Source organism: Salvelinus sp. IW2-2015, linkage group LG11 (genome assembly GCF_002910315.2).
Source record: "Salvelinus sp. IW2-2015 linkage group LG11, ASM291031v2, whole genome shotgun sequence".
Taxonomy (NCBI): Eukaryota; Metazoa; Chordata; class Actinopteri; order Salmoniformes; family Salmonidae; genus Salvelinus; species Salvelinus sp. IW2-2015.
The window spans coordinates 15,013,881-15,027,514 of record NC_036851.1 but is presented as its reverse complement, the minus strand read 5'-3'; the positions used below and the strand labels follow the sequence as shown (position 1 = coordinate 15,027,514).

Genomic DNA, 13,634 nt, shown 5'->3' with positions numbered 1-13,634 from the left:
CCTCTTTGCATCAAATATGTATGCTACTGAGACAAGTCATTAAAAAAAATCATGGACTGTAACAGTGCTTCAAACAAAAGTGCCAAAAAAAGTCACTGTTGGGAAAAACAGAACGTCAATTAATGTGCTTGCTGAGAGTGAAGGAGTGCTGCATCAGATGACCGCCCCCACAATCACCCGACCTCAACCCAATAATTGAGATTGTTTGGAATGATTTGACCCGGCGTGAAGGAAAGCAGCCAACAAGTGCTCAGCATATGTGGAACTCCTTCAAGACTGTTGGAAAAGCATTCCAGGTGAAGCTGGTTGAGAGAATGCCAAGAGTGTGCAAAGCTGTCATCAAGCAAAGGGTGGCTACTTTGAAAGACTCTCAAATATGAAATATATTTGTTTCACACATTTTTGGTTACCACATGATCCATGTGTATTTCATTGTTGTTGAGTCTTCACTATTATTCTACAATATAGAAAACAGTACAAATAAAGAAGAACCCTGGAATGAGTAGGTGTGTCCAAAGTTTGACTGGTACTGCATATAAGCTGCCCAAAAAAATGCTCCATTTGATACTGATAAATAATAATTGTTTGCAATATTGTTTTTATGTGAACATGATCAATGACCAAATTTAATGCAAACTCCACAGTTTGTATTTTCAAGTTGACAGTTCTTGTCAAAGCCCTTCCAGATAACACTTTCATATTGAGAAAGAAAATAGTTAAAAGATAAATCAAGTTCACATTTGTAATTGTAGTACATTATTGTGGATCGCATTATTTGACAAAAATATGAAAACTCAATGTGCAATTAACCACTCTGCCTACATGACATATTACCTCAATTACCTCGACTAACTGGTGCCCCCGCACATTGACTCTGTACCTGTACCCCCTGTATATAGCCTCGCTATGTTGTTTTACTGCTGCTGTTATTATTTTACTTTTATTTTCAATTTTTTTACTTATCTATTTTTTATTTAACACTTTTATTTCTTAACTCTTAAAGCATTGTGGTTAAGGCGTTGTAAGTAAGCATTTCACTGTAAGCTCTCCCTTTGTATTCGGCGCGACTGTGAACAATAACATTTGATTCTTCTTGACCTACCAAGTGCAAAACTCTAATATTATTATTACAATATTATTCCTCCCATTTTAAAATTATCATTTTATGTGTTCCTGGCACATTCTTAACAGTTTGGCCTGTCAATCGAGCACTGTGGTGGGATTGTCAGAAGAGAGCAGGATATTGTGACAGTCACTGAGTTGTAGGGTTTTAGACCTGTCAATCAATCACTATGGGTGGGTTTTCGGGAAAGGTGGGGATGTTTGAGTCTGGTTCGTAGGTTTCAGACCTGTCAATTCATATTAGGGGTGGGATTTCAGGAAGGAGTAGATTACTAATCTAGTCATTAAAACACATTTCAATATAATGAGTTTGACAAAACCTACGAAAAATTATTGTGTTCTGTTCAAAATATGATTCCCCCTGTTAAGAAACACTGTAGAATTACAGGAAGTTTATTAAAAAAAATGTTATGGTGAGGTCCTTTTCATAAGGAGTTATCTCAAAGCTCTACTGAGGTAAAAACAAAAAACATTATATACAATAAAAACAACATTACATTTAGAATCACAAGGCTAAAATAGCAATAGTGCGCTAGTGCTCAATACATAGATTGAGACTAGGTAGCAGTGATGCTGGAGACGTCCATGAAAAACAGAGCAGAGAAAACAGAGTCCCGTTTTAAAAGTTCAGAGTGTCAGGGAGAGCATTCCATAGGCGAGGGCAAGGAGCAGAAGCTCGGTCCTCATAGTTGGGACGTTTGGGACTTGAAGCAGTAGGAGTGGCTGGAAGGAAGTGCAAAGTAGCTCGCTGATTAAGATATGGTCGCTGATTTGCTCACCTCACCCAGCTCAACCACATCTCCATCACACAGAACTACGACCTGGACCGCCTACTGACAGGCTCGAGCATCTCACGGACAACTGCTGCGTCTGTTGGACCGTGACCCGGCCTGCTCGTCAGCACTGTCATTGCCTCCCCTTGCCAGCTCCACCAGCACTTGGTCTCCTCCAGCCTGCAGGCTGCCAGACCAAGAACCTGGTCTTCTCATCCTCCTAGCTGGGATGCCTGGTCACCCTGGTACGCAAGAAGGACCAGTACCTGCACCATATGGACCTGCACCTGCTCTTCAACCTGGGGCGTCATCTTTCCACGAGGTGAAGGCTGGACGCCCATCTGCCACCCTAAGTTCAACACTGCTGGCTTCTTCCACACCCACCATTCTTACCTGAGCCGCCTCTGACCTTTGCCTCATCCTGTGTCCGCCGACCGGGAGAACTTCTTTAACCTTTTGATTGCAAGCACCGCTTCCTGGAGCGCTGAGCCAACGCACTGCCTACAAGCCTTGAAGGAGGCGTTGAAGTGCCCCACTACTCTGTCAGCCAGGTCAGCATCCCAGAGCTCAGGCACTTTCTGTACAAGTCCAAGACCTCTGGAATCTACACATGTGAGTATGACGGTTATGTAATGTACAACAGGTTCCCAAAAATGTTCCACTCAGGCCCCCTTTCAGTATTGGGAACATCCCTCCGCCCCCCCCCTGCATGCCATGTCTATTTCTATGGCACAAGCACTTTCATGTACAAACTGTTCACACCCCTCATTGGGAATATATATTCCTGCAATCTACACATTTTGTCATGGGGTGCAGAGCAAATGTAGCAGTTTTAAAGCAAATTTTCTTGCAATTCTATACATTTGCGGATGTCTAATGTGTGATATTAAAGTGACTCAAACATTACAACAAATTCTATGGGCTAAAAACCTAGCTAAAAATGTTAGCTGACATGGACTAGTTGATGTGGACATTTCTGACAAGTTATAAATAGCTCTCTATGGTATGTATGACTGACATGACAAGAGATAACACTACCCAATTTTTGAAATTGCTCATTGTGCATTCTACTATTAAAACTTTCAAGAGTAAGTTGAAAGCCGGACTGAGTTCCTTTAAAAATAAACAATAATACAAATATTTTTTTGGGGGGGTTGGGGAACACAGTTTGGAGCCACTGTGTACACCATCACGGCTTATACGTTTATAGCCCACAAAGATCTCCGCCACGGCACAACCCAAGGGGGGCGCCAACCGACAGGAGAGATCACGTCAGTACTCAACCCACTCAAAGACGCACCCCTCCTAGGGACGGCATGAAAGAGCACCAGTAAGCCAGTGACTCAGCCCCTGTAATAGGGTTAGAGGCAGAGAATCCCAGTGGAGAGAGGGGAACCGGCCAGGCAGAGACAGCAAGGGCGGTTTATTGCTCCAGAGCCTTTCCGTTCACCTCACACTCCTGGGCCAGACTACACTCAATCATATGACCCACTGAAGAGATGAGTCTTCAGTAAAGACTTAAAGATATGCAGCAGACATTTCTATTAATAACAATGCCGAAATCTGTGATGGTGTCCCAATTGCTATAAGATGATGATTATTTGAAACTGTAATAGACCTGTCATTGATTTGCCATATGTTAATAATTATAATGTGCCCTGCCAACGTATTGCCACGGTCCGTGCCATGGTAAAACGTGCACTCCTGTAGATCTAAAATAATTGCATAGTMAACGTTTTATCTAGGTGAGCCACACAACCAGAAAAACAAGGTGAAGCAATTCAGGCATTATTGAAAGTCASGACAATCCCTGTCCAAGAAGAAACATAATGTYTATAGTTGAGAAAATAGATTAAGCAAGCAGTAGGGATTTATAATTAAATGTGGAGTGGAGCTTTAGCTATAGGTACGTGATTACAACGTGGACGGGTACCTTCAAAATTATTCAGCAATCATAATTTATTCGAAAAACAGTTTCCATCATCATTTGTTGCAATTAAGAAAGCCAGACAAAATAAGAATCCACCCGTTGAGCAGATAAAAATGTCGATGTTTAGAACAGTTCTCTTATAGTTGCCGTTTCTATTACACYTCCTAATGTTGTTGTTTTTTTTGCGACTTGCTTTTGTCAAATAAACGTGGGTCAATGGAAACCTGCCTTATATTGTCAAAAGAGTCCCTAATGGTTAGCCCATTAATTGATGAAACCAAGAAAGATTAATCTCACTTTCTGACTGTAATGCAGTTAGCCCCATGCACTCTACTTACAGTATATGCACCTACTTTAAACACGTACTTCTATTAATTCCACTCTTTTGTTTATCAGCATACTCAAATGGGAAAAGTCTACAATGATTACTGTTGTGTTGCTCAGAAGAGTTGTTTTAATTATTATTTGTGTCTTTATTTGTTGCTTGGGTTTTGGATCAAGGATTTCACTGTCAAAGGTGATGTGCTTGGGAAAGTATCTTTATTTTAAGATGGGAATCTCTGAGTTGTCTGTAATAGTAGGATTTTTTAGTTTACATGCCTGCTCTGCTTGGTATAGTGGGCTATCAAAAAAGCTGAAAGAGAGAATGCAGGTCATGCAAAATAATGTTATCAGGTTTATGCTGAATGTCCCCGCTAGGACCCACATYGGGGTYCAGGAGTTCRGGGAGGTGGGCATGTTGCCTTTMGAGTCCAGAGTGGACCAACTTAAACTTAATCATATYTTTYACWTCTTAAATYATCYTGCCCCAGGTTARATGAAAAACCACATTGATATGGTCTATAACCAACACAGTCACAATACCAGAGCTAGTGTTATGTCTTGTAAACTCCCAAGAGTAAACAGTACTGRGAGGAGCWCGTTTTTCCATACAGGCATTTGTCTATGGAAWAGCRTTCCCTTSGAGATCAAGCACATAAAAAGTAAAAGTAGCTTTAAAAAGCAGGCATCGTTTTTCATTTGGACAAGGCTGTCTAAGTAAGGGAAACCACTCCACTGCCCCTTGTGCCCCCTACTGCTGGMCAGGTGTATTTATTTGAAGGATCGYTATGATGMGAAATTAATAGATTGTTTTAATGTGAAATMAATATGGTTTTGTWAGGTTAGGGAGAAGTGCAGTGAATAGTGKCACATTTTAGGATGTCAATATAAATGAATGTATTTATGGTTGTTTGTAATTTGTCTTTTCTTTTAATCATTATATGTGTTCTTGTTTRTACCATCGAGGACCACTTTAGAACAAGCGTTTTAATTAACACTTTCAAGTGATATCCTCTGGGTCAACATTGTACATTTTGTTGTATATGTCTGTTGCKCAAAATAAATTCAATACATCGGGTTGATAAATTTTGACATTCACAGTCAAGGTGATTCAAAAGCTTTCCCTTACTTTTCATGCCAAATTGCCTTTATAGTTGTGCTAATGGTGTGTGATGGCTGGAGCTTGTTAGAGTTTTATGGTATTGTAGCTGCTTCAAGTCTAGCTCCTAGATCTAACATTTTACCCATTTGTCTAGAGATTAATTGTCTAATATTATGATAAATAATCAAATAAATTATGACATTTCATGTGTACGTGTTCATCTCTGAATACAACACAGTGTGAGGATTTTGTCTGTAGGCTATCATAAGACAACTGGCATCAGATATGACCTTTGGTTTGATTTAGTAACTATTTAAGCGGCAATCTGCTTGCCTGGCTACCAGACTCCTTGCTCCGGCCAAACGCTAGGCTACGCCCAGAGACGTTAGTTTCTTCTACGCAATGAGCCTTGATCTGAGTACCTCTCCGACCCTTCACCGAATGCGAACACGTTCTGGGCCATCTGATTGGTCCAGAAACCGATGGGTTGGGCCATAGCCAGAACACACGTGGGAAAAGTGGTGGTTTGAAAATTCTTCATTGGCTTTGATACTCTGATTGGTTAGAGACGATCCAATCGCTGATTAATTTGTTTTGTACAACGCCCTTCTTGCCCTTCATCACCACAAACAACTTCAATGATGGCAGTCTCAGACTAAAGTATGTAGTGAACGACAGAGCAGCGGAAGATTTTAGTGTGAGTTGTCAGGCTAGCAATCTGCAGTAGCTACATCCATTTTTGGACTTGTAATATGAATGATCTGTACCCATTGATTCTTAAAGAATTTAACTTATAAATGCCCCATGAGCTTAGTTCAACTGTCGTATTCAATCTGAACACAAACTATACGCTTGTTTTACTCCAATGTTTCTAAACAAAGTAAATGTAAACAAACACAATATAGCTTCAAAACYTGGTTAAAACTATAATTTTGATATCATGGATGGTCAGTCCTTGCATCCATAGCTCTGTCTATAAATGTGATAGTGGTTACATTTCTCTCCTCAGCTTTTTAGCGAAGCAGTGGCAGGGGACACTTATTATTTTATCTGCTGTTGCCGCTTTAACCACATAGGCTACTTACAAGAGACAGTATAGACTTCATATGGGCAAATAAAATTCAATCAATAAAAAGGAAAGTTTTACATCTTCTTAAGTCTGAGGGTGGTTGTAACRTTCCAGACTTGGAATGGTATCAACATGTCACCCAAGGCTTTTACTTGCGACATATAATTAAATGCACTAAAGAGGAATAATGGGTACATATTGAAGATGCGCATGCTCATCCCCAGGATCTTTTTATGTGGATAAAGGATAAAGCTAAGAACATTAACAACTTCATAGTTAAGAACACTATAACAACATGGAWGAAAATTAAACGTATTCTCAAAAACCAATATAACACCCTAAAAACAAAACCTTAACAAAACCTTTCAGAATTCCCCAATACATTGYTCCACATTGAAGACTAAAGGCATAGAATCCGTAAATGACTTGGTAACAGGAAATACACGTATTTCCATGACAGAATTAAAAAGTAATTTTGGACTGACCAATAGTTTCAAATATTGTACATGCAACTTAAAAGTTACATATCACAATATTTTGATTGGAAATCTTTTGGACAACAGAGCAACCTTGAGGGACTCTCCYGAGGAGCAATGGAACTTCCTGTACTACTCTTGGCAGGAATCCAGATTATTTTAATGATTCTTATTCCTGTGTATATGAAGATACAGTATAAGTTAATGTATATTCTATATGTGATATGATCTTTAGATGGTATTTTTCATGATGTACAGTGTGACCTATTAAATGGGTCAAGATTGGCATCATACTCCTCAAGTTCATGAAAGGCATTCAATTGAACAGTTTTTGGGTGTCATCCATTCTCTTGCTGACTCGGGGAGTAGGCTAGGTATAGTAAGAGTCAATTGAATTCCMTGGTGGTGGTAAGTCTAGGATTATGTTTTCTCTTACAGTAAGTGCATGGACATGACAAGGATGTCATACAAAACCAGGGTGTCAGAGTTTAAGGGTCTGTATTTAATCAAGCAATGGTTTGTCTCAACCTGCTCAATTTGGTTTACACAGGAGCAGAGGAGGGTTTATTTTGATTCCAACATACAATAATCACTTATCACTAAATATATCCTTTAACTGTGTTTTCATGTGCAAACAGGTATCTAGACACAGATAAATCCATTGACCACATAATGCAAGCTCCACAACATTTTTCTGGCCTGGAGATACATGTATTGCCCAGTCCAAAGCAGAGACATTATTGTGTGTTCAAGTTATTTTTCTTATCTGCTTGGGGGTAGTTGTCACGCCCTGACCTTAGAGAGACTTTTTTATGTCTCTTTTTGGTTTGGTCAGGGTGTGATTTGGGTGGGCATTCTATGTCCTTTATTTCTATGATTTGTGTTTCTATGTTTTGGCCGGYTATGGTTCTCAATCAGGGACAGCTGTCTATCGTTGTCTCTGATTGGGAATCATACTTAGGCAGCCCTTTTTCCCACCTGTGATTGTGGGTAGTTATCTTCYTTAGTGGCACTATAGCCCTGTAAGCTTCACGGTTGTTTCTTCGTTTCTTGTTTTGTTGGCGACATTTACTAAAATAAAATAAAATGTACGCTCACCACGCTGCACTTTGGTCCACTTCTTTCGACGGCCGTGACAGTAGTTGATCCCATTTGRACACTTTCTTTATATCTCACATGATCCAGATTACATATCCATAAAAGGGTGATTTAGGCTTCATCAAAATTCTTTAGTTGTCACCTTATATTTAGCAGTAAGCCAAAAGTGTCTTTGAAATCTTATTTGAGTCAGAAAAGGATGTTCATATGATAGGGAAGATATATAAAATCTTGCAGAGAGCATATCCAACTAACAATATCTTAGAACAAATATATAAACTATTGGAACCAAGACTTAAAAAGAACTGATGTTGGCACAAGATGGAGGGAAAGTTGGAACATTTTATCCAGTATAAACTAATGTATAGAATGTATTATACAAGAGACAAAATTCACAAATTCTACAGCACACTAGTAGTAATGTCTTAAGTGTAAAACCAATAATGACTCAATAATCCATGCTTTCTGGGAATGCTATAAAGTCTGGAAGTTGTGGGTGGAGCTAGAACGTTGGCTSTCAGAAGTATTACCAAAGATATTTATCGCTAACCTAAGACAGTTCACCTGTGTCATTTACTGTGGGAGAAGCATAGTGAGCAGAACAACAAGGAGGTGGGCAAAGCCAATCACMAGCTTCTGAGATCCAATTGGCGTGTTGTAGCATGAATTGCATATTTCRATTAGGGAACGCCTCCTCAGTGAAGTGTGCATGTGCACAAACTTAATTCAACCTTGCACTCCTAAACAACAATTATTATTTTTGTTTTACTTTGGCAAAGCGTCAAGTCTATAAAACTTAGTGCACTGTGTTTGTAACAGTTTCTAGTTTTGGAAACTGAAACATTTATTGAGATCAGATGTTTCATTGATGAGAAGATTTGCAGAATGTTGGCCCAGTTTCAACAAAATCCATCCTCTCCCATTACCTGGGACTGGACTTCRTCTCACTACCATATTTGATGGTGAGAAAAAACTTTCTTCTGCTTTGGGACTGGACCCCATTCCACTATTTAGCCCTATCTAATCCTATTCCAGGCCAATGTTCTGCAAGGACAGAACACTACCACTTAACACCCCCAACAAATCTTCTGCAGTAAAACTTTGCAATCCCAAGTAATTGTCTACAGCTGCCACCACAACCTCAACCTCTATAGTTCSATTTCTGCAGTACTGTTGACAATCATGGCTATGAATGCTAAGAAACCCACCTGACCGAAGCACATATTATTCCCATCCCTCTCTATTGGTTCTCTGACTATTCACAGGAATCCTTTCAGGATCCCTTACCCTGTACCCATCTTCCTCTACCACTCTCTTCACTGTTTCAGCATATGACACTTTCTGTACTACTCTGACCCTGGTAACCTCAACCTGCCTTTCCCTCACRGGACACCTCTGATCTCCAGCCCCATGGGTACCCCCACAGCTTACAAACACACAACTTTCTCCACCGATACTACACATRCCTTAATCTCATGCCCTRCCYCACACTTCTCACATCTAGTAATCTCCCACCTGCACACTGCTGCAACATGAACATAAGCATGGCACCTAAAACACTGTAGTATTTTCGGAACAAAAGCTCTCACAGGATAACGAGAAAACGTTCTAAACGGATGCTTCAGCTTTATAGCCATGTGACCTGTCTGGGTTACCCCTTCTGTCTGTGGTATTACAATGCATATTTCAAGACATGGCATATGGGGGTGTAGTGAGATACCCAATGGGCTGGATGATTTTCTTCTCATCACACATCTTGAAAAAACTTTTACAAAAAACTTGGAAGTCAATCAATCCGCCATCATTGACACAATGGAAAATCMAATGATTTATTATTGAAATATTGAAATAGCATGAGTGGCCAAGGAAAAGTAATTGGTACAATTTAAGGCCAAGTGGCAAACAATAATGCAGGCACTAGTGATAAGGGTGTTTAGGATATATGTATGTGTATATATATTATTTATTAGAAAAATAAATAAAAACACATTTCAACCACACATGTGGATACAATGTATGTAAAAACCATTGAATTTAACACAAAAAAGTGTTGAAACGTATTTACATTGTGGTCCTCTTGTTAACAAACTACATCATCCATCAATGAACAACAAATTAAATATAGAAAACGAATGGAGTTGAGGCAGCTTGGAAAAGTCAGTATGGCTTGAGCAGAGGGTGCATCGATGGTAAACCTACATTAGAGCCATGGAGCAAGTCAGTCTGTCAGACAAGCCAGGAGCTCTTCATCAGGGCCCATGGCTTTGTCCAACATTCCCAGTTCCTTCAGTACCGCTCCTCCCTAGGTAGCTGATCCTTCATTGCCAACAGTAGCACCCAACTGGGTGATTTATCGGCTGCAGTAAAGAACCAGAAATTCAACCACACATCAGCGGTGGTCAGGAACAGTRCCTCTGCCTCTCTAACATCTCAGACACAGCCATCTTCACCTTCCAACCAGCAGGTGTGACAAAGAAGCAACAGCTGGTCAAATGGATTTAACATGAAAGTCTTTTAACTTTGACKTTGAAGACCACCACATATCAAGACAGATGTTTTTTTCTCTAAAAAATAAAGTCAAAATAAAAACAAATAAAACTAAGTTTGAATGATACTGATGGTAACGTTGTTACATCTAATGCCTGTTGCCTGAGGCTGATGCCATGTAGGTGTTTGTACACTTGTACACATGCATATACACATACTCACATTCAAGCGCACACACGTGCACATGCACAGACGCACATACAGTACACACATGTAAATAGTGTCATACATGCACTGGAGCGTATTCAGTTGGCCTTGTTGTTAGGGTTTTTGCAGTCCTTCATGTTTTTTTGTTTTGCATTGTTTTATGTTTTTCTTAGTTTTTCTCTTTTGTTCATTTGTTGGTATGTTGGTGCATTGTGGGACGTGGCTGGGAGTGTCTTGGAGCTGGGTAATGGATTCATTATTTTATTTTTTGGGGGGGGGGGGGCTGTGTGTGTGGGGGGGGGGGGGGTCGTTTGGTTGAGGGGCAGCTCTCGGAAACTGTGGTGGGGGGCTGGTGGTTTGGAGCTTTAGGTCGCTAGGTTCGGCCCTCGTTTGATCTTTGTGGGAGATCTGTCGACGTGCCCTTGAGCAGGGCGTTGACCCTGGATGCTTCTGTGGGTCGCTCTGGATGGGAGTTAGATGACTGAATGTAATGTAAATGTTGAGTGACTTCACTGCAAGTAGATTGTATGTTTTAATATTCAACAAAAAAGAGATTTAGCAATGAAAAAATTATGGATTTGAAAGTTTTACAATTTTCTTTTTACAAGAGCTCTCAGCCTAGCTCTAGGCGATCTCATGGCACCATGTCAACCACCGAACCCAACGCATGTAAGCATGCGTGTCCGGCCAGATGAGATGTAGTCATTGTTTGTGTSTCTGTAAATTGTTGTTCGTTTGTATCTGGAGTGTAACAAACTATTATGTAAAATAAAAAGAAATCGTATAGATTTTGTTTCTTTTTTTGTAAGATTTTCATTATTCAAACAACAAGACCGAAACAAAGTACAGTAGGCTTATAACCATTMATGTCCAACCAAAATGTCCGAATATATCCAGCAAGAACTGGCAAAAATGACAATTACTATTTTAGAATAATGAAATTGGAAATAAATGTTTTAAGTGAAGTGGCAAGCTGCATTATCTACTTCACTGTCATTTTATGCACTTGGAAGTTGGCACGCTGTATTATGCGCGAAGAGGAAGTGAATGCGTGCGCTCAGTTGAGGAGTACAGCAGACCATCTGGTGCACCGCAGTCTATGATTCACCTTTCGCCTGGAAATAAAAACTGTTTTCATTGTTTGAAAATAGCGTAGGCTACGCATACAGCTAATTCTCCATGAAAATAAATATTGGTGAAGGGAAAACTTTTCGAAGTCCGCGCGTGGTCAAGGAATTGTCAATTATGCTGTCAAGAGGACAKATCTGAGATTCGTGACGTTTGTGCATTACCTCAAACAGGTAAGTAGCGAAAAGTTATGGTTTAGTAACATGCATTACATAATTTTGCAGAGAGTTCTGAGTTTCCTCGTTCTTTGTGGTTCTCACCCAAATACTATATTGTGATTTTTAGACATCATCGAATATATTCAACTTTATAGTGGATTAAAATGTATATTGTGAACACTGATTGATTTAATAATCTGAAACATTTCCAACATGGGGTGCTTCAAACGTGTCTACTCCATTCTTTCTGTTTATATGGTATTCTATATTCTGTTTATATCTACTCCACTTGAATGACAGAACATTTATTCAGTTTGTTGTTTTTMTCAGTCTTTGAATTTGGGTTGATAGTTGCTGAAATCCCAAAATGATATATTACCAGTGTATTGATTACGACCGTATGTGTCGACCTGGATTTACGAGGAATTGTGTACCTTGTCATAACTGTTTCAATATGATATACACATGGCATTTCCTGCAAGCCAGATAAGCTCATATTGCGTTGTTCCATGTTTAACAGGGTGTCTGTGTGGAATTATAAACCTATTAATCACGTCTCTGTAGTTTTGGATAGCTAAAACATGCATTAGCGCTATTGGACATGTTCACAGGCTCAGACAGTAGACCAAGCTGCAGAGACAAATCATYGGTTTCTCAGAACTACTGAACTCCACTCTATTCATTGATACATATTGAAATGCTCTACTCTTCAAATGACCTTTGTAGAAAGCACCTGAATGAAGATAATGCTATTTGTGACTTTTCAATGACCAAGACCAGATTGCAATGCGTTGCATGCCTACCTGTAAATGGCAATGAATGGAAACTACATTTCAAACCTTTGGTTTATTAACCATGAGCATGAAGAAAGTCACTCAGTCCTTACACCCATGTCCCTGCTGCTTTTAAACACTAAACCTCTGTTTGTTTGACATGAAGTTGCAGGTGTTAAAATGTAACATGTATGCCAATGCTATTCTATGAATTATTGATGTTGTGTATACTGTATATGTATATATATATAAATTAAGATTTCCAACTTTTCATCAAGTCTAAAGGCTAAAAACTTTATTATAGGTATTTTTTTTACTGTATCTTGAAGACTGTTATATAACTGCATTATAATGCTTCTGTTGTTGAAATTCTACAACTCGTTTTTTGAGAAGTCCCGCTTTTCATGTCTGACTTAAGAGGCACGTATTGTATGACCATCAGTCCGTGTGCATCTTTTCCCCAGAAAGGCATGTAGTGGTTGTGACAGGAATGCAAAGTAGAGAGGCCCAGGTCCCTGAGTGCTACCTGTAACCTGGCTGTAATATGTCCGGTTAATCATCAACCCAGGGGATGTGGCTCAATGCAAATGCACAATGTCAGGGACATGGAGTGCTCTGGTCAACTTCCCGGGACATGGAGTGCTTTGGTCAACTTCAGCAGTAGCTACATGTATGTCATGTCATGGCTCAGTATTGATTGGCAATTAGAATGTGTTTAACCCATTCATCATTTGAACGTAAAGACCTCTAGGGAAATTAAAGCTTCTAGGGAAATTGCTATTCTCTTGCATTAGAAGATGTCTGGATTATTGATCTGTATTGCACTGGAAAGACAGAGGGTTTGAATTACTTTTACCTGCTTTGTATGAGAACATGGCACAATTTGGGGTAGATGCTTCGACACTACTAGGGCTTTTACATTATTAGGTTGTMCTTTAGCAATGCATTTTCAAGCTCAAAGGACAGAGCATGACATTTTCAGGCACTTTG

At 39.6% G+C, this 13,634-nt stretch overlaps 1 pseudogene; it reads left to right on the top strand.

The window, feature by feature from the left end:
* Positions 1-11,681: 11,681 nt before the first annotated feature.
* The window catches only part of LOC111969863 (macrophage-stimulating protein receptor-like), a 32,891-nt pseudogene continuing 30,938 nt past the window's right edge, over positions 11,682-13,634 (top strand).